Source organism: Mus musculus, chromosome 16, assembly GCF_000001635.26.
Source record: "Mus musculus strain C57BL/6J chromosome 16, GRCm38.p6 C57BL/6J".
Classification (NCBI taxonomy): Eukaryota; Metazoa; Chordata; class Mammalia; order Rodentia; family Muridae; genus Mus; species Mus musculus.
In genome coordinates, this window is record NC_000082.6 from 41,964,455 (window position 1) to 41,984,766 (window position 20,312).

The 20,312-nt window shown below is 40.6% G+C and overlaps 2 protein-coding genes across 7 annotated transcripts in view; both read left to right on the plus strand.

Moving 5' to 3' along the window:
- Lsamp (limbic system-associated membrane protein) overlaps positions 1–20,312 on the plus strand; it is a 2,197,426-nt gene that overhangs the window by 1,980,201 nt on the left and 196,913 nt on the right. The gene's annotated exons all lie outside the window — the stretch shown is intronic.
- Positions 1–20,312, plus strand: part of Gm52229 (predicted gene, 52229) — a 105,939-nt gene continuing 85,627 nt past the window's right edge. Inside the window, exon 1 of the mRNA XM_030249356.1 lies at positions 1–20,312. This exon is cut by the window's right edge and continues 85,627 nt beyond it. The gene's annotated coding sequence lies outside the window, so the exon portion shown is untranslated.

Sequence of the window (20,312 nt, forward strand, 5' to 3'; positions counted from 1 at the left end):
CCATGTGGTTGCAGGGAATTGAACTCAGGACCTTGGGAAGAGCAGTCAGTGCTCTTAACTGCTGAGTCATCTCTCTACCTTGTCCCTGTGATATTATTTCTCACTCTTTTATGATCAGTGATTATTGTTTTACTTCTCAGCAATGATCTCGGTCAGTAGTTGTCTCAAACGCTCCTTTGCATTTTCATCTTCTGTTTCCCTCACAAAAGGAAAGAGTTTTGCATCCCCACTTCCCATTTATGATATCTGTCTCAAAAGGAATACGTGATCAATAGATATCTGTAGGGTAAATAAGGGAAGTGCTTACTATGAGAAACATCAGACTCCTTGTTATTCCCTGCTTAAAGTTGAGATTTTAAAGACAGCGTCCCTACCCTATAGTTTTACTACCCTGTATCCATCAATCTTTAAAATACAGTTCCTTCCTTACTACCTTTTGGCACTGTAGCTGAGAGACGTTTTTTTCCTTTGTAGACAAAGATGTCAACACTACTATTCCATTGAACTGTACTGTATTGCGGGTGGGGTGGAGCAAGCTTCAAGGTCACAAACAAGCTGATGATCAAAATTACCTAGGGTAGAAAGAGTTGCCTCCTCCAATGACGTAATCTCATGTGAGACCTAGGGTCCTGTGGAAGGGAAGCTCCTCTGAATCTGGTGATGGTCAGTTGACAGGAATGAACATCTCAAACACAGGAGTGCTAATACTGTAAGAGATGTGAATGGATCTTTAAAGCATTTTGGAACTATCTTGAGAAAATTATTAAAATGTGAATTCAGGTACAATGGACCTGAGCTGGGCTTGAAATCCTGTGTCTATAGAATGCGCAAAACACAGGCAGAGCTGCTGGCACATCATTCAATGTCTTGTGACAAAGGAGGTTAAAGGGTATTGAGGTATATAAAGGGGCTACTGAAGTATATAAATAGCCTAGTTAAAAGGGGCACCTAGAAAGTCTCAGGATACACACACACACACAAAATTGACTCAATATTGTTAAAATGTCTCTTATTTTTAACTTTTTGTTTCAACCAAGACACTGGAAGGATGGTATATAAAAATATTTTAAAATATAGTTTTGAGAAATAGGATTATTTCTGTCTTTTAGAGTTAGATACTGGTCATTAGAATTGACATCACCTTGGAGCTTTGTAGAAAACATGATAGGAATGAAATAATATTGGGTCTTAGCACAGACCACCCCAATCGGAATCTGCAGCCCATCAAAAGGGAATCTGCAGCCTATCAAAAGCCCCAGGTGGTTTAAATGAATATTTCACTTGGCAAAGCCCTGGGCTAGAGAAAAAGAACCTTCAAATTCAGAGACAGCTGCTTCCTTAGCATCTAAACTGTAGAAATTCACACCCTGCTTGCACTTTCCTACTGAAGACATCCCAACTGGATCTTCACCCCCTTTCTTTCCAAATCCATCACTACAGGGGTAGAGAAGAAAAAGAAGAAAGATTGCTGCAGGATATGATACTATGTCACTTAGTGTTTGTCACTGGGACTATTATCCTCTAATGTTCTACTTGCTACATCAGACACTGCTGCTAAATATTGCAGGAGAAAAATTAGTCTAGTGTATGAGGAAATGCAGTCTGAATGACAGTAGCCACTTTTCTCATCATCTTTTATAATAGCTTTATCTGCAAAATGTAGACAATAACGTGTGGCCTGCCCACCTCACATGGCTGCTTGGAGGGATCAAAAGAGATGGTGAATATGAAAGGAGCCTGAACAAATGGAACGTTCTCCACAGATATAAAAGATTGAAAGGGAGCATGATGCAGTAGAGAAGAGATAAAATTTGAATTCTGAAAGGCCGAGTTCAAGTCCCTGCTACCTATAACTTACTTTCATGGCTAGAGGAAGGAACTTTAGATGGCCTATGTCTCATCTACGAAATATGAATAGCAGTTCACCTGTCAGGATTCTTCTGTGGCTCCAAGTGTGATAATGTACACCAAGGTGATTTATTAGTGATAAAACGCATTATTCAACTACTTTCTATTATTACCATCATTGTAGATGCTACAGAGTACATTATAGACCTAAATTGCTGTGGTTATCTAGTTAGACTGTAAGAAGAACTGACCTCAAAATCTTGGTTCACCTAGTTGATGACTTAAGGAATGGCACCAGAGTCTCGCCATATTTATAGCAGAATTCTTTCTTTCTCTCTCTTTCTCTCTCTCTTTTTCTCTCTCTTTCTCTCTCTCTCTTTCTCTCTCTCTTTCTCTTTCTCTTTCTTTCTCTCTCTTTCTTTCTCTCTCTCTTTTTCTCTTTCTCTTCTTCTCTCTTTCTTTCTCTCCTCTCTTTCTTTCTCTCTCTCCTTCTCTCTTTCTTTCTCTCTCTCCCTCCTTCCTTCCTTCTTTCCTTCCTTCCTTCCTTCCAAAGATTAATTTGTTTGGATACACCAGAAGAAGGCATCAGATTCCATTACAGATGGTTGTGAGCCACCATGTAGGTGCTGGGAATTGAACTCAGGACCTCTGGAAGAGCAGTCATTACTCTTAACTCCTGAGCCATCTCTCCAGCTCCCTACAGCAGAATTCTCAACAGGACAGTTCCAATACTACCAGCAGCAAGGAAGAACTTGTTAGATATGTATGTTATAAACTAAACCCCATTCCAGATTCATTCAAATCAGAAAGTCTAGATGTTGGGCCCAATGATGTGGCCATTAATAAGCTCTCCAGGTACTTTCAATTCACGATGAACTGGGAAGAGCCTGCCTCTAAAGGCAAGACATCTTTCTGTTATAGTCAGGGCCATGAGCTGTCTCTACCAAGAATCGAGCTACTGTGATTCTTGTGTTTCAGTGACTGTGTTGGTGTGCACATACACATACATATATAAAACTACTTGGTATGTAAATTCCCTGTCATATTTCTATCACCTTAGATGGGGAGGTTTGCAAGTAACACTGCATAGAATTTCCTACTTTGTCTTTTTCTATCTACATTCTAATGATATTTGAGGCTAACATATCACTTAAAATGTGCACACATTTATGAAATCCTCATCATTCGCTTGGCATATTCATTTGCAAGTCTTTCAGTACTCTAAAGCTACAATTCATCCAAATAAAACTGAGAAATTTCAACAGGTAACTCAGATTGGGTCACAGCTGCACACAAAGACATGCCAATAAAAGCAATCTCTGTCATTTGAGATGTGGTGAGAAACAACCTCCTTTGCTAGAGAGACAGACAGAGGAGAGAGAAGAGGGAAAAAGAAGTCCCTCATTACTTCTTTGTTTGACACTAACCTCCCTTTAATCAACCAAGACTCAGGAATTTTTTCTCAGGTGGACAACAATTTAAAAACACGAGAAGCCATGGGAAGTCACACCTTTGTTAAACTGTGACTTTATCTTCTGTGGACTGAAGTGTTAAAATCTGATGAAGGAAAGAGCTTACAAAAAATCCTTTAATAATTCAATGTGCAAATATCAATGCAAATCAGATCTAATTCTTCAAGGTATTCTAATAATAAAAGCTGAAATGTCAGTCTTTGAATGACATCATTCTGTGTAAAATTTGTGTGTGTGTGTGTGTGTGTGTGTGTGTGTGTGTGTGTGTGTGTGTCCTGGTCACTAAGGCTTTCAGCTGTTGATAATATGTGGCAGAGAAAGCCAGGTAAGAAAATCATGACAGTGACTTGGACTTCAGAGAGCAATCCAAGAGATGTTTCTAAGAACTCCACACTTCACTTCCTAAAACAGGAAACCTGTTTGAAATTTCAAGAATATTTCATATTCCCAACTTTTACCTTATAGCAAAAGTCACTCTAGTGATGATGGGTGGACTTGAGGACCTAGCATCCTGTCGCTTGAGGTCAATTGCTATAGATACAGAAGTATGCATGGGCAACTTAAGTTATTGGAATGTTAACCAGGTAACTTTGGGAGCCATCTAGGAGAAGACAGTGTCACACTGTCCCATCATTACAAAAAGAGAGAGAGAGAGAGAGAGAGAGAGAGAGAGAAATGGACATTTTCAGGTTTTTTGTATTATAATAATTAATTGTAACAACTATGCTCTATGCTTACTTGCATATAGTAATTATCATAAACCACCTACTTAAAAGAAATGAAGTAATTCCACTTATTTAAGAATAAAGTCACTATAGCATTTGCTATCTGGGGCTGCCTTAATAAAATACTACAGAAACAGTAGCAATGCATGATCAATTGCTAGCCTGGTTGGAATTTGGTAGGAGTAATTTTGCTGGTTTGTCATCTCTCTAGAAGCCTAATGACTTTTTTTAACTTAAGAGACACTAAACAAAGACTAAAGTCTGCGACATCTCTTTTAAAGGGCAATCATTCCTCTACAAGGTCCTCGCATTCACCCTCATTCCTCTACAAAAGGTCCTACTTACTACTACCCCACTGGGCATTACTGATTCAACATATGGCCTTGGTGAGAACAATATTTAGTTCATGACAGATATCTGCTTTCATGGTGGTAAGCACTTTATCTTCTTGCTCGTCTGGCTCTCTTGGAGCTTGGTGTCCCACATCCACAATGTCATGTTTCCTTGGAACTGAATATATTCTGGAGACAAATCTTCTCCTAAACTCAGAATAATTAGTCTTAATGAGGAAACTAAGTGAGAAGGGACTGAGCACCCTATTGCTTGTTGCCTTCCTGAGTCCAGCTGTCCCATCAATAAGGCTAATCAAGAATAACTTCTCCATAATTTCAAAGAACCCAAAGCACATTGAATTATCCTTGCAAAACAACAAGGCCAGAGCTAAAGAAGAAAAAAATATGTTTTGCATGTGTGTAAATAGCTATAACATTCTCCCCTTGGGCAGTGCTGATACTGATTACTGCAAGAGGAGCTAATTCCCCCCGGGAACATTTCAGCATTCTAAGTTCTCCACAGCAGGCTGACTCAGCTGCTGTGTGTCAGAGTAGATCTGAGCCAGAGTGCACCGTTGCTAAGCCTTTGAGAATGTACATGAATCTTCACTGTGCACCACTCCTAGTCAATGCCATGGTTCTGCCAAGGAAGTGTCTGGCAGCAGGGATGCTCATCATCTTATTCTATCATGTTGTGTGAGAGTTGGGTGACTGTTGATGGAGGAGTGATAAAGAACTGCTACTGCCAGCTGCCTGTCAGTACTGCATCTTGCTCCTGGCCTGACCTTTATAGTGATGGAGAATAAGAGGTAGTTTAGCAGATCCTGAAAATCTGTTGTAACCTCCGTTTTCTAACATGGAGCCATTCAGAATTCAAACAGATTCTCAATATGAGACTCATGGAGAGCCTACTGCCTCTTCCCTGGGGTTTCTTTCTTTGATTGGAGATCTGTGTGGGATTTGTATAAACAATTATGAATACTCTGGTCTCTCCCATTACTATAGTACCTATCACCACCAGAACCATTGCTACTGTTACTACCACCATTCAAAAACAGCTCAACTGACTTTGTTGGCCATGATGGAATGTCATGCCATCCCCGGTGATATACATCCATAATGGCTGATAGTGGTAGGAGATAGAAGTCAACTATAGCAGAGATATTTCTCAAAATCTTGTACCTCAATCTCAACCCAAGCATAAGGTTCTATAAACAACCAACCATGAATCACATATCAGGACCAGAAATCAATGACAAGGTTAGTCCTTTGGTTTGATAAAGGACAAAATAAAACCATCACATACCAGTAGACTCTTTAGGTGCATTTTTCTCCTAGTTGATAATTTGCAAGAAACAAATATGCAGCTAGACATGGTGGCAAATGCCCTTAATTTCAACATGTGGGAGGCAGAGGTAAGCAGGTTTCTGAAAGTTCCATATAAGTCAGAGATACATAGTGAGATCCTATCTCAGAATGTGAAAAAAAATATACAATAAATAGTATAAACCTGGGTATATAAAAGTATACCACATACATGTACATACATTTACTTAGATTATATATGTCTGGCATTATTTTCATGAATTTGATGAAAATGTAGCATTTTTTCAAATTGTAGAAATGATGAATATTCAACTGTGATATCTTCTGGCATTGTTTGAATTTTTCACGCTGAAAACACAACAATTCCAAGTGTTTATTCTATTCCTGGGCTTGAAAGAAAATGCTCTGAGGTCATGCTCCCCAGTGTATTGAAACCTTGAATGGCAAATGGAAGTTTTCAGTTTTTCAAAATAAATATTGTAATAACTTAGGATTCCTCAGTTTGGATTCGGGAGAAAGTAAAGTAACAAGACTTCATTCACAGACATAATTGCTGTGTTCAATCATATAGCTCTCTGTAACAACGTTCATCGAATTATTTTGATATCTTCTCAGTCAGAATAACATGCGTGTAACAAGTGCTAGAGCTTTTGCAACAAACTACCAGAGGTTTATGGGCCAAACAATAAAAAATTCATTCTCTAAATATTCTAGAGGTCATAAATGTATGGAGAAGTTAAAAGGGCCACACTCCAGGTCCTAGGAGAGACATAACTCCCTTGCCTCTCATGACCTACCTTCCTTAACATATAATGTCTTCCATCAAGTTTCTGCCTCTATCTTCTTTCAGCCTTCCATTCTATGTCCCTTTCACTGCATGTCTAATTCCTTCCCTTTCTTGTATTTATATGACAATCATCACATGCAGGGTCTATGTAGAAATCTTAAAAGTGTCAAAATAAGGTGTTCTCCATTACTGTTGCGTGAATTAAAGATTTGCTTATGAAACATTTTACCCGCTTTTGTAAATTCTCAAAAGCACAGTCCTTCTTGATTGTGATGCATTAAAATTTCTGACAGGAAAATGTATGATCTGAATGTAATAGCACTTGAATGAAATGTGCCATGCCTAGGGGAAGAACCAAAACTAACCACTTATAGTGGTGTCTTGTTCTTCACCTCAGGGCTTTTGTGGTAAGCAAACTTGTCTCCATCCTCACCAATGATGAATGCAGTAATTGACAAAACCTTGCTTTCTTGAGTTTTATTTGTACTATATGTGCCAGGTGTCCTATTTAAATCGTAATGGTTTTTCGAATAGAAATGTATGTGCAGCCCCAAAGCACATCATACAAAGAAATAAAAATTAACAAAATAAAATCAAATCAACATAGTCCAGGGGCCTGCTGACAAACTGAGTAGAGGGTTAACAGTTGGCAGACATTTGTCAGGAGCTGAGAAACAGACTATGTTCTGGCTCCACCTGAAGGTAGTTCCTTCCCATCTGGATGTTTCCTTCTCACAGCTGGAGCCTGCACCCCTTGGGCAGGCTCTCTTGCACAATTTAGCCTTGCTTTTCTCCCATGCTCATTCTCCTGCTCCTTTGACAGTATATGCAGGGCACGGGAAGGAGCCTGGTGGGACCGGGAAGAGGACCTTCTTAGTGCATTTGGAAGTCTGTCAGATAGCCTCCAGCATTTTGTTCATCCTGGCTTTCTGGCTCATTTCTTCTGCCTAAACTTCTAAGTTCTCTGATGTCTGGCATTGGGAGAATATTCTCCATTATTTACTTTCTATTCATATTCTTACTCCACATTCTTTCAATCTTTACCTGAACCTATTAAAAAACAGAAGCCTGGACATCCCTCAATTTGGGCAAAACTGCTACAAAACTGCCCTGTTGCAGTAATTATTTAATCTCAATAGGATGCTTCTACCCTGCCTTTGGTCTTTCAGCTCCCAGATAAAAGACACAAAGCTTTTATGTTTAAGATAAGCCTTATGCACTAGAGTGGGGCAGATATCTACCCTCTAAGCTATTAGTGTCTATTTCCCTAGTTTTAACCCCAAGTTCCATCTGGGATGCTCTTAACTCCAACTGGCCAGCCTTTGTGGCCATGTTTTCACAATTTATCTAACCCATGATGTCTTGTCGTCTTCTCTCTCTCTACCTTCTTCTCTCTCTACTTCCTGTGGTCCCTGCCTCAGACTCCAAGACTGGAAACTTAAACCCCACTTATGTCTCTTCTGCCCAACCATAGGCTATAGGTATCTTTATTCATCAACCAGGGATAACTTGGACAAGGTTACATAGTATTATTTTCATTTCAGTCTACATTTGAACCTCCACATCCCTGGGGCAACCATAGTCTGTATTTAGCATTATAATACATAGCAACCGACAAAACCTCAACAGTCCTCTCCTGGTTGGCACAGAGTCAAGTAGAACTCCATATGAAATTCCTTTGACCTCACAGGGCTCCATAATTTATATTTCAGCATCACCTTATGCACTCTGTGGATATTGTTTTAAAATAATCAAAGTTGAAAAGAAAAAAAGAGATAGAGAACTCATTGAAAAAGTTATTGATGAGGAGTGTGTGATAGATGCAATGGATCCCCAGAGATGTCTACACTCTAATTCCTAGAATCAATGAATATTTCTGCATATATGGGAAGCAGATTTTGTATATAAATTCTTTATAGGGAAAGTTCATTCTTGATTATATGAATAAAGTTTAATAAGATCACACAGATTCATATCAGACGTACACAAATGGTCATATCAACACAGAAGATGAGAAGTAGGTGTATTGTTATCCAAGAGCTTTAGAGCTTCTACAGAGGTGGGGTTGCAAACCGGCAGCAGCTGGCAGCTCCCTGAAGTTGGTAAAGATGAGGAAACAAATTCTTTTCTGATTTTCTTCAAAATGAGCTAAGGTCCCCTGCACCATTGATCTTAGTACAACAAGAGCCCCATGTGGACTGTTTAATCTGTAGAACTTTAAGACAATAACTCTTATTAATATGGCCCACTGCATTACGATGACCTGTTACAGCAACACAAAACTAATGTGCTGCCTAACTTCTTGGAGTTGATCACAGCCGAACAGTACTGGAAAATCATGTTGAGCTTTTTAGGCAGAAACAGAAGGTTACTGAGCCTAGCTCTGCAGAGGGCTTCTTTGGGAATAATGGGAAGTAACAAGGAGCTGAAGTGCCTGATCAATGATGCCAGCATATTTTATTCTGATGATTGATACTCAAAGCATTGTATTGTGATCAAATGTAATGAAAAATATACCAAAAGAAGCTTTCATTTCTTTCCTTTTAAAAATTGTGTCCTTTGATTTTTCTCTGATCCAAGATGCACTCAGGAAGTGACACTGCCTTTGGGGCAATTGTTGGGGACGTCAATTGTCACTATTCCACCATAGCGGGCAGTACCTCTAGTAATCGTATTTGCAGGTGATGCGCAGTAGAAAAGCCATCACTTTCTGTGGCTGTGCTGCCTTCGCTGTGTCGGTCAAACTTTGGGAAAGCGGCATAATTGCTTTAGAATTAAGATTTCACCACTTCAGATATTTGCCTTAAAAGTTCAGAGAAAGAACTTGTGAGCAACATAAGAGAGGCCTCAGGGTTGCTGTTAAATGAGACTCCCAAATATTGAGCTGAAAAAAAAAAAAACCCCACTGTTATTGGCCTTAACAAAAAACAAGACTTTTTGGTTTGGGCATCAATCAGTGAACACACCCTAAATGTTAGCATGATAAACATGTAAAACAACAGTCCTCCACCTGTGTATTGTGACCCCTGGGGAGTGGGAGTGGGTCAAAGGACCCTTTCACAGGAGTTATACATAAGATATCCTGCATACCAGATATTTATGTTACCATTTATAACAGTAGCAAAATTAGTTATGAAGTAGCAACATAATTGAGTTAAAGAGTCTCGCCATAGGAAGGTTAAGAATCACTGTTGTAAAAGATACATTGTTTTTTCCCAACACTTGACAAAATGTAAGTTCTTTGTGGGAAGAGGCAGCATCCCTTTACACAGGCCCCTACCTTTACCCTATATATAGCTACACCCCCATTGACTAGAATAGGTTTAAAGCCATCTCTGCATCAGGAAGGCAAATTGTAGATGATAATGATGTCTCAGCCATCAGCTTCCAATACACTTTTCTACATGTTGCTTTGCCTTACTACCCAAGAGCTTGATAGAGTGGATGTCAAGTGTTAGATACAGGATCACACCTGAGTCCCACAAACTGGGATAGAATCCTGAATCCAGCACCCCAGCATACCCACATGCTGCCTAACAGCATATGTGGATTTTTTTTTCTGAACCTTCATCTCTCACATGTCTTCATGGAGAAAATAAAAGCCTTAAGGAGCATTTCTCTCCCGTGAAGGTGTCATGCAAATTAAATGAAACAGTCCCCACAGTGTGATCTTTAGCATGGGGTCTTGTATTTACTGAGGATCCTGGGTGTCACAGACTATTGTCCTTCTTAACAGATAGAGAATAAAAATGAACTTCAGAGGGGAAAAGTGACGAATCCAAAGTCCCTAACACCAAGTGGGAAAGTCTTACTAAAACCCTCCCTGCTTCTGTCTATTTCCTGTAAGGATATGAGTTTGGTATTCATTTCGATGTATCTTCTTTATTCTTTTCTATCTCTTCCCCTCACACTCATGGACAGCACACACACACATCACACACATGCACACAAACACACACTCACACATACACACACACACACTCACACACACACCACATACATACACACACACACACACACCACATACATGCACACAAACACACACACACTCACACATACACACACATACACACACTCACACCACACCCCACATACACACACACACCCCACATACACACCACATACATGTATACACACACATGCCACATACATGCACACACACATACACACTCACTCACACACACACACATCTATACACACACCACATACATGCACACACACACTCACACACACATATCACATACATGTACACACACACACTCCCTCACACACACACACACATACACACACTCATACACACTCACACTCACACACACACCCCACATACACACACCACATACATGTACACACATACACACACTCACTCACACTCACACACACTCACACATACTCACACACACACACACACACTCACATACACATACACACACACACACACACACACACCTCATACACACACACCACATACATGTGCACTCACACACACACACACACACACACAGACCTGCTTGGCTCCCCTTGCTGAGAAGCACAGGGAGCACCATGTGTTCCTGTCAAGAACCTGCTAATGGCAGACAACAGCTGTGCAGTGACAGAAGCTGTGTGCTTCAGGGGCCAATCCCCTACTGAGAGGAGTAACTTCACACCCAGCCCTGAACAGGCATGCAGCTCCATCCTCCTGTGTGAGCCTGAGGTGGTTCTGCCTGCAAATCACTGGGCTCATAACGGGGCATAGTTTATCTGTCCTTTCTCCACCTGTTAAGTCCACGAACCTGTTGGAAGAAGCAGTTCCCCAAATTACACTTCCAGGCTTCTAAGAAGACAGGTTGTCCCCACACTTCCATGGGCGAGAGAATGTCAAACCTTGCCAAAAAGCCTTACAGGTTTGAATCACTTTGCTTCTCCACCGACTTATCCGTAAATCAGCCTCTCTTGTTTATGATATGATTAGGTCCACATACTGGGCTAAGTACAGTGTATTAGCTGTCTGTAGGAGCTGCCAAAGTAGCTACTTTGTGATGTAGGTGTGAAGGCAAAGACAATTTGATGAGCAAACCATCCAGGGCCCCTAGGGGTGAGAAAGCAGCAAGTCTGAGCTAGCCGGACAAGAGTCTGATAAAAGAAAAGGGATGGACACGCACTGCCACTCCACTCGGTTTCCCAGAATCTCCTTACAACGGGGGAAACGATACTAATACATATAAAAATGCTCACATGTCAAATCCTGCCCCTTGTGATCTGGAAGATTTCTTTCACTGAATAAGCCTTCGGAGAGCCCTCCATGCAGAGGATGATCTCAAAGGCCCATCACTGTTTCCCACACCCTAATTCTGGCATCTCTGCGGAAGGGATTTGTTTTGTATTTTCAGTGCTAACACACTGAGCTGAGAAAAGACACCAGCCCTATGAACAGCAGCCACAGTGCTTGGTAATTGGGTTTTAAATGCGCCTCTGCTTTAAATTGATACCTTGGGTCTTCAGTTCTTCCTCCCTGGAGGAATGCCGATCTTTAATTTTTTTTTTAAAGGGTGACTTTCTCATATCCTGTGAGAATTAAAGGACAAAGTTGCAATCCGTAGCTCTGTAATTAATGACTCTTACAGGAGAAACGGGTGTTACCTTTGCAAAGAGTCTGTTGGAGAAGAAACTAAACTGAGGAACAAGAAGAAGGTTCCAGTTCTGATTCTGTCCGGATCTGATCGTGTATCTGTAGGACCCGGGACAGATTTCTTCTCAAAACATCCACGTCCAGCTAAAAAAACAACAACAACAAAAACAAAACAAAACAAAAAAACAACAACAAAAAAAACAAACAGAAAACAAACAAACAGAAAACAACCTAGGCTCGTATTCCTTTCTTTGTTTTTCTATTTTCTTGTTCTTTGTTTGTTTGCTTATTTTTCCTTGAGAGAGGATTTCTTTCTTATAGCTTTTGGTTGTCCTAGAACTAGCTCTGTAGATTAGGCTGGCCTCAAATGCAGAGACTCGCCTGCCCCTGCCTCCCAACCTTGCACTAAGGGCACTAGGCTTGCATTTCCTATGTGGAGAGCAGACAGCTGGACATCTTACTAAAGCAGGAGTTTCTATTCAGTGTCACTGGGGATATGGAATGGGAGTTTATGCTCCCCTATGGTGGCGATGCTGATGGTCTGTGCCATCTTTTGAGTCAGCAGCAACTGTGTTTTTTTTCACAGTATCATGCAGTGGGTGAGTACGACTTATCAGGGCACCACCCAGCATTTTATTTGCTGAATCCATTGTATCATCATCATTTTTGCTACTAAAAATATTCCAGTCCTACAATCCCACCCTCTTGCCCGTGATGCTCCAGTAACACACGCCCCCCCCCCCCCAAACAGGCGACAGCAGCAGCTTCTCCTTCCACCCACTCTGCTCCACACCCATTCATCACAGTGCCTTTCTGAAACACTCTACAGTCTTCCCCAGACCCCATTAACACTCTGTAATGGCTTCCAGAATCTCACTGGAAAGGTTCCAAGAATTATTTTGGACCAAGGTAATTTATCCATTCTCCACTCTTCCCTTCTTGTATCATTATCTTTCTCTCTCTCTCTCTCTCTCTCTCTCTCTCTCTCTCTCTCTCTCGGCTACAATTAAGGAGTTCCCAACTAAGGATGATATTTCATTAAAGGGGTCATTTCAAATGGCAGGAGATATTTGGGGCTGTTATACCTGGGGAGGGGGGGTGAGGGGTGGGTGGAGGTACATTCATCTAGTGGGGTGAGAGTAAGAACACAGTTGAAATCCTGAAACATTTGGAAGCTCCTTACCATATCAACATCATTAGCTCAAAAACACCCAGAGATCCACTGTAGAAAAATCTCTTCTGTCAATGTCTGGGTCTGCTTGGCATTTAGTCTAGGCTCCACCCCACAGTTACCTGGCAACAGCCAGGTGTGCCTGACTCACTGTAAAAGGGGATGCTTGACTCCTCTTCTCTCTCTCTCTCTCTCTCTCTCTCTCTCTCTCTCTCTCTCTCTCTCTCTCTCTCTTCTGTCTCTACTACCCTCTCAACTCCCCTCCCCATGTCCTGAATAAACTCTATTTATACTATGCTGTCATGTGGCCGGTACCTCAAAGGGGGAAGGGATGCCTCAGCATGGGCTTGTAGAGGCACCCCCTTCCCCTACACCTTACCACACCTCCACCATACATATCCCTGGTTTATCTTTCTTTTTTTATAAAACACAGCAGTAATACTCAGCTTTGCAAAGCCCCTGCCTATTTCAGGGCACTCATCCTGCTACATCACCTTTGCCTTCTGTGCTCAATGTTTCCTGCGGCATAACCCACTAGATAAAGACACACCCACCCATGCATGCACACAGGTACACATCTCATTTTCATTATTAATATCTCAAGTTCAAGTATGCTAAAGAACGCTGTCCCTGGTCACCTTCATTCAGTCTCTAACTCTCCTCATCTACCATGCTATTTTATTTCCATACAGTGATGGCACTCTTTGGAAGTTTATTGTGTGCTTATTTATGGCCTTTTTATCTGTAGCCTTACAGAAGAATGCACCTCCCAGAATCTCATGATTGAATGTACTTTGTGCATCTTATTTATAGTCACACCCTTAGTGACACTGCTGTATTATGATAGAATGGTGACCATGATGCATTCCCCATTCAGATATAAATTAAATGGATGAACAGCACCAGAATCCACTGGACTATGGATGCTTAAATGTAAAAATTAATCCTTACCTCAGAGTTACTAAAACAATCTCCTTGGTACAGAGTCTAATAGCCTCTGTTTTGATATATTTTCCTTGTGATTTCTATACACAGTAACATGTGATTACTACTAGGCTGGCTAAGGCACGTCTAACCCCCATGGTCCTTGTCTGCTCATTTCTCAGCTGTATGTTGCTCTTGTCAGAATACAGGCTTCTCCCCCCCCCCAGCCCCCACCCCGGAATGAGAAAGGATGGGAATCCTGGTTTGGTTTAATCTTTGTGGGAAAAGAATGGAGTAGGTAGGAAGGCTTAGATCCAGGTGTGACCTAACTTCACCTCCACAGGACATAGGTCAATATCGATGCAGGCCAACACATCAGTGGATGACAGCAGGGACCCATGTTAGAGGCTGCCATCTGCATCATATTGAATATGTGTGGTCTTTGTTTTCCCTAAAAATTGAAGAGAGCTTGAGGCGATGAGAGTAAATGACCTTTCCAGAGCAAATAGTAATAAAATGAGAAATGAATAAATGATAAGCACAAATTATATGAATTTAACCTCAAATAATGAATTTCATGAGGATTTAATTTTTCCACAAATCGCCAAAATAGCCATGCCAGTGGCTATGAAATCACAGTTCACCAAAACTCTACATTAGTATCATGCAAGGGCTAATGAACCATGTATTTCCCATCTTGAGTTGACAACTTTCTTCTATGTGTGGGAAAGATGTCACATTTATCCCTGTTACATCCAGTCTTAGTAGATCTATTTTATTGTTGAAATATTATACTAAGACAAGGATCTTGAAATTCTTATTATAGTAGACCAAACAAAACGCCAACGCTATGGAACCATCTTGAGTTTTAAAATGGCAGGCTGATTTTTTGCAGTTTAGTTCACAAGTCAAATTCAGCTTTAGATATTATTCTATTATCATCAGTTCATAGCACATTAAAGGGATTTGACATGTGATCATTAGTATTACTGCTATTCTGTGGTTTGGTAATTTAAATAAGTTTAGTTGATTATTATAAGCAAATCTGACTGTCATCTTCTGTTCCGGGTACCCACCATAGCTTTAGTCCTTAACTAGTACTGTTATGTAATTTCATCAGTTATAAATCCACTTTACCATAATTACAATCACATGTTCCACATAGTTATTATTAATTTGGCTTTCATAGATAAGTTGCTTTGTTTTAAATTTATTTTATTGCATCACATTAACTAATTAGGTGGTAATCATAGTCAATTCACCCCAGGTATGTGTTTATCTAAGGTTCAAAATATTAATATATTGTGGCTCAAGCCAAGCTCTTTCTGGTGATTATTCATATGTTTTAGAAAAAAAAACTATAAATCCTATAGCTATAGTATGGTATTTTTTTAGTTCGAGAAGGTACTAATGGTCTGTGGTATGAAACGATTCTCACATCAACAGCAGCAAATTCTACCCAGGTTGCTGCGTTCATGGGAAAAGCAATGAACTAGATCCAGAGTGGCATGGTAAAGGATGGACACTAGATTAAGCAAAAGGAAAAAGACATGGGGGGAGGGGCCAGTGCTTCAGGATAAGAAGCTGGAGGTGAGGTGTGATGGAGCTTTGGAAGACACAAGGCTATTGATCATGTTTATCATTAACCACCTGTTGTTGCCAGAGACACTAGCATTGTACACTACACAAACACACACACACACACACACACACACACACTCTCTCAAGGTCCATGTCCCTGGCTTTTGAACAGTCTTCTTTCCTTTTAAAACAGGTTTATGTAAACGTCCCAAACAAATTACATGTGGGGGAAACTAATAGTCGTCAACTAGCAAGAGTATAGATGGGAGAGGTGCAGTGTAAGAAAACTTCTAGAAAAAGCATTCCTAAAACTTTGTTCTCATTTTCTTCTGAAAACATGGCATGCCCAATCACCTACACTCTCACAGCAATATCTAACCTGGTACATCTGCTCAAGAGGGATGTGAAATAAAACTATTCTCTAGTAAGCCATCATCCCAGAAACCCCACACCAAACACCTGTCACCAACTGAGTCTCGACTTATGTACAATGCAAAGAAATTGCTGAAATTGGCATTACTTTTTTGCAGAACTAAACTAAGGATAATAAAGGCAAACATCACCTCTAGCCAAATGTTTTTTTGAATCCTAGTATAAATTACACTTCTCAAAATGAGAATTTTTTTTATATTAATGATACTACATCGAAATTGTTTCTCTTGTCCACCAACACCAAAAGACATCCCACTAATGGCTTACTTCCTTCAAAAATAGGGCCACATTTTAGTTGCTAAACATGGCACTCTAATCATTTCTCAAGTGCATGATACATCGGTTACAAACAATGACCAAGAAAACATTAACAGAAGGTAAAAAGCGATGACAAAGGCAAAGAGAATTTCTTTTATAAATAAACAATTTTCTGGCCATGAGATCACATGCCCCATGTGTTTCTGAGTAGAGCCGTGTTTTGGAGGATGTTGGTCACTTCATCATTATTATCTGTCTCTAGTGCCACTCCTGACTTTTGGGAGTCGTGGCTTTTTCATTATCTTGGAGTCACTGTTCACAAAGACACAGACAGCAGACTCAAAAAATTCCATTGCTCTGCTTCTGCTGAGCCTGGCTCCTGTTTGAATCTATTCCCACAAGATCAGGAGATCTACCAGCCCAGGAATGGCACCACCCACAATGGGCCCTCCAACTCTTGAACACTAATTGAGAAAATGCCTGACAGCTGGATCTCATGAAGGCATTTCCTCAAGAGAGGCTCCTTTCTCTGTGATAACTCCAGTTTTTGTCAAGTTGACACACAAAACCAGCCAGTGTAACTGACCCCTTGTCAACTTGACACACAAACACATCACTATTAAGCCTCAACCCTTACTTTCTTATTCATTCCCAAGATCTAAATAACTTTAAAAGTCCCACAGTCTTTACAAGTTCTTAAATATTAAAATTTCAATCCCTTTAAAATACCCAATCACTTTAAAAATTCAGTCTTTCTAAGATTCAAAGTCTCTTAACTAAAATACTTTCTTCCTTCAAGAGGGAAAAATATCAGGGCACAGTCACAATCAAAAGTAAAATCAAACTCTGACCTTCAAATGTCTGTGATCCACTCACAATCTTGTGGGTTCCTCCAAGGCCTTGGGTCACTTCTTCAACTCCACCCTTTGCAGCACACACTTTGTCATCTAAGCTCCAAATGCCTGTACTCCACTGCTGCTGCTGTTCTTGGTGGTCATCTCAGGTATTGGCATCTCCAAAACACTGCTGTCTTCTGCTGTAACTAGACTTCACCAGTAGCCTCTCATAGGCTCTCTTCATAGTGCCAAGCCTTAACTCCTTTGCATGATCCCTTCAGTTCTGGGCCATTAATTGCAATTGAGGCTGCACCTTCACCAATGGCCTTCCATGGCCTCTCACAGTGCCGAGCTTCAGCTGTTCTTCATGACCCCTTCATGCCTTCAAACTCAGTACCATCCAGGTGACTCTTACATATTACCAAGTCCAGCCACAGCATGAGGTACAGCCTTGACTATCTCTGGAACACAGCATCTTTGTGCTCTCAGAAAACACTTCCCAGAAGATTTCACCTCAATAATACTGATCTCTTCTTAATCACTACTTATTTCTTAATTCCAGCTAACCAGCATCAATAGTCCCAGTAATACAAAGGTTTTGTTTTAGTAGTTCAGGTATCTTGTTAACCACAGCTGATTCTTCAGCCCCAGCTAACCAAAACCAAAGAATCATCACAATCAAAACAGCAATAGCCCTGATAAGAGTCTTTAATCTTCCTTTTGAAATGTTACAAGCCAGGTCTCCATAGTTTGCACTGTTTTCAACATTATCTTCCAAGCTCCTACAGAACAGCCCACAAAGCCCTCTTAACACCCAATGGCTCCTCTAGCCCAAAGTTCCAAAGTCCTTCCACAGTCCTCCAAAGACCATGGTTGTCACAGGAATTCCCCACTATGCTGGTACCAATTAGTCTTAGTCAGGGTTTTCATTCCTGGACAAAACATCATGACCAAGAAGCAAGTTAGGGAGAAAAGGATTTTTTCAGCTTACATTTCCACATTGCTGTTCATCACCAAAGGAAGTCAGGACAGAAACTCAAGTAGGTCAGAAAGCAGTACCTGATGCAGAGGCCATGGAGGGATGTTCCTGGCTTGCTTCCCCTGGCTTACTCAGCTTGCTTTCTTATAGAACCCAAGACTACCAACCCAGAGTTGGCACCACCCACAATGTGCTGTGACCTCCCACCCTTGGTCACTAATTGAGAAAATGCCTTACAGCTGGATCTCATCGGGGCATTTCCTCAAGGGAGGCTCCTTTCTGTGTGATAACTATAACTTAGGTCAAATTGACACACAAAAACCAGCCAGTACACACAGCCTCAGTCTCTTTCCTTTTGCCCTGTTGTTATCACTGTAAATGCAGTCTTAGAACACCATCTTGATTTGTGACACTCTCTGTGAGAGCTGAATGTGAGGCAGAGTTGGAACTGAGAACTGGGGACATCTACTCTGGACTTAAAAAAGAAAAGAAAAGAAAAGAAAAGAAAAGAAAAGAAAAGAAAAGAAAAGCTTCTTCGTCTATAATGTTCCATAAAATACAGCATAACTAACTTGTGTCCATATACAAGTGTGAACATTTTTTTCTCAAACCACACCAGTGACAAATAAAATAGCAATCCCTGCATCTAAGTTGGCCACCTGACCCCTCCCGCCCCCCATTTCAGAACAGCACACCGGGATTGTGAGGAGGGAAAAAAAAAAAGTCCAGCTGGCGTGTGCAATAACAAGCATGGGTGTGGCAAAGCAGAGAGTTCCAGATGTTCTGCTTCACCCTGAAGCATGGCACTGATACTCCTGCTCTCTAAGCTCATGTCAATGTTGCTGGGTATGCATCAGCCTCAGCACGCTTAGCCACCTGCAATGTAACCTCAGGCTGCTGCTTTCAGACTGACATTTGGTCTGTCTTTCAATGGTACTCTTACTTTATTAAGTCTACTATGATTATTTTCTCTACTAGCAGATAGGTCTGGCTTAGGAGAAATGGATAGCTGCTATACATTATTTTTCATAGATATTTGTGTATATATATATATATATATATATACACACACACACATACATTTTTCCTATTACAGTATCTTTGCTAACTCTTAAATGATTGTAATGAGGCTATTCTTGGTCAGATTCTATACTTTTAGTATGCATGTATGTACACATATAAACATTGGAATGTATAATATAAAAGTTACTTTTATAGAGTAATATAGGATATGTATTACTCTAGGTTTTAAGATGAGAGTATTGTGGGTTAAAAGACCTGGTAGCTGAAACCAAGAGTCATTTTGAAGAGAATGTATCATACCTGGTGTACTGGCTAATTTTGTGTCAACTTGACACAAGCTGGAGTTATCACAGAGAAAGGAGCTTCAGTTGGGGAAATGCCTCCACAAGATCCAGCTGTAAGGCATTTTCTCAATTAGTGATCAAGGTGGGAGGTCCCCTTGTGGGTGGGGCCTTCTCTGAGCTGGTAGTCTTGGTTCTAGAAGAGAGCTGGCTGAGCAAGCCAGGAGAAGCAAGTCAGTAAAGAACATCGCTCCATGGCTTCTGCTTTCTGACCTGCTTGAGATCCAGTCCTGACTTCCTTTGGTGATGAACAGCAGTATGGAAGTGTAAGCCGAATAAACCCTTTCCTCCCCAACCTGCTTCGTGGTCATGATGTTTGCCCAGGAATAGAAACCCTGACTAAGACACCTGGTAACCTTAATGCCAAGCTATGCCTATGCCTAGTTCATAAAGTTTAGTTTAAAAAAAAATAGGTCACTTTACAAAAGGTTTTGTAACAAATGTTATTAAATACTCTCTGTGGTATTTTAGCTGACATGTCTTGCTCAAACTACTGGACTATAAGTCATGGCCATGGCAACGTCTTCCAAGGTCTAATCTCTGTCTATTATTAAAAGTACATTAGCAAAAAGTCCTGTGTCTTTCATTACTTGAAATTATTGATATATGCTCAAATATTTAATGATAATTTGTCTTTAAAATGTGATTACTTAGAGTAACAGGAGGCAT